This window comes from Nematolebias whitei, chromosome 17, assembly GCF_014905685.2.
Source record: "Nematolebias whitei isolate Nwh7 chromosome 17, NemWhi1, whole genome shotgun sequence".
NCBI classification, from domain to species: Eukaryota; Metazoa; Chordata; class Actinopteri; order Cyprinodontiformes; family Rivulidae; genus Nematolebias; species Nematolebias whitei.
Genome location: NC_056514.1, coordinates 18,145,273 through 18,147,662, shown reverse-complemented (window position 1 = coordinate 18,147,662; position 2,390 = coordinate 18,145,273).

Below are 2,390 nucleotides of genomic sequence, written 5' to 3'. Positions count from 1 at the left end.
GAAAAGTGGTGGTCCTAAAATTATACCCTGTGGAATTCCCATTTTGCAGTTTTAAAATATATTGCAGAAAGCTGTGCAGAAACAAATGTCTGCAAACTTTAACAAACTAAAACAGTGCCGTTAAAAAAAATGGGCCAAAACAAAACACAACTATTTCAGGTTCTTGCTGCTCGAGGTGTTCCTACAAGTCAATAAATTATGAAATGGCTTTCACTCACACTTTTTCATTTGGGTTTGTTTTGGATATTTGAATAAATTTATGGTGGAATCTTCTGTGTTTTTGTAAGCTTGAGGTTAGATTTGAATAATTTAAGAACCAAGTAAAAACCAAGCCATTTTGATGCCCTGGTACAAAGTACAATAAAACCCTGAAACAGAAGAAGGGTGGACGTTTTTTCCTCTTGAGTAAATCCATCTTGGCACATTTTCTTTATACGTGTCATTTGTTGTGCAGCACAGTGTCCAGCATTTTAATGATTATGATTCATTGCTGTTTTTCTGAAAAACAGAGCTTTCTAATTATGTTGGATTTCTGATGCTGGAAACTGTCATCGCAATATTAACTCTATAATATAGAGATCCTTGTGGGAATGTTGATCGATCAATAATTATGACTCATGACAGCCTCTTCAGATAATACTATTTGTGATGGCTAACAATGTCTAAAGAATCTTCTTTTTGGCAATAACAATACTATGTAATGCTGCTTGGATACTCATAGGATCAAACAAACTGCTGTTTATGTTGCACTGTCAACCTGTGGACTGTTCAGTTAATTAACACCAGAGTCCAGAATGCAGCATTATGTTGCTAAACAACCTGGAATTAAATTATTTTTCAGCTAATTTAAGTAATGACCCAAAACTCAATACAACATGGCTAATTTAACCTCTTATTTCAAGTCAAGTCAGGTGAAGGTTCTTTATTGTTATTCACATCATATATGGTACATGTGGTGGAATGAAATCAAAATTATAATTTGTAAAGAAAGACAATAGTAAGATCTAATATGAACTAAGAAATATGCTAAACAAAGAATACACTAAGCAAAAATAGTACGAAATCAATACGCCAAACAACAGCAGCACAAACATGAGTCTATATGAGCAAATGAATACGAATGAACACAGCAACATGAAATAATCAGCAGCATGAGATCAGCAGCATGGACAGTCAGCAGCACATATCAAAAGTCAAATGGCATTAAAGTGACTTTTTCACAGTGATAATCCTGGTTAGAGATTCATGAGTCTAACAGCCTCAGGGTAGAAGCTGTTCCTCAGTCTAGTGGTTCTACATTTGATGCTCCTTAACCTCCTTCCTGAGGGGAACGGGGAAAAAAGTGTGTGTGCTGGGTGTGTGGGGTCCTTCATGATGCAGGTGGCCCTCTTCCTGCATCTGGAGGTGTAGATGTCTGTGATGGTGGGGAGGCTGACTCCAACAGTCTTCTGTGCAGCCTTCACCACTCTCTGCAGAACTTTTCTTTCTACAGCTGTGCAGCCTCCATGCCACACGTTGATGCTGGAGCACAGGATGCTCTCCACTGCACACCTGTAGAAGGAGGTGAGGACTGAACTTCCCAGATCAGCTCGCCTCAGCCGCCTGAGGAAGTAGAGTCTCTGATGAGCTTTCTTGATCAGGCTGGTGGTGTTGTTGCCCCAGCCGAGGTTGTCGTTCCCGTGCGCACTCAAGTACTTGTAGCTGGAGACCACTTCCACCGCAGATTCTCCTATGTTCGAAGGTGTAAGTGTGTTTGCTCCTTATGAAATCCAAAATCATCTTCTTCATCTTCTTCACATTGATGTGAAGGTTGTTCTTCCTGCACCAGCTCTCCATGTGTTCCACCTCCTGCCTGTAGCTGGACTCATCATTTTTTGTGATGCATCCCACCACTGCTGTATCGTCTGCAAACTTTACAATATGACAGTCTGGATGGGTAGGTGCACAGTCATATATGAGCAGAGTGAACAGGAGAGGGCTCAGCACACAGCCCTGAGGGGAGCCAGTGCTGAGGGTTATGGTGGAGGAGGAGAAGTTGTGGTTCCTCACAGACTGCGGTCTGTTTGTTAAGTCCAGGACTCAGTTGCATAGGAAGGGGCTTAGTCCTAGTGTGAGTAATTTGTCCATCAGGGTTTGAGGGATCATGGTATTGAAGGCAGACATGAAGTCCACAAAGAACATACGGATGTAGGAGTCCTTCTGCTCCAGGTGGGTGAGAGTAGTGTGGACCACAGAGGAGATGACCTCCTCTGTTGATCGATTCTTGCAGTATGTATATTGGTGAGGGTCCTCGCTGATCTTGCTTGTTGTTTTGATGTTAATCCATTATTACAAAAAATATGTTCTTTCCAAACAGCTTTCAATCTAAACAAGAGCTAAAAGTGATGGAG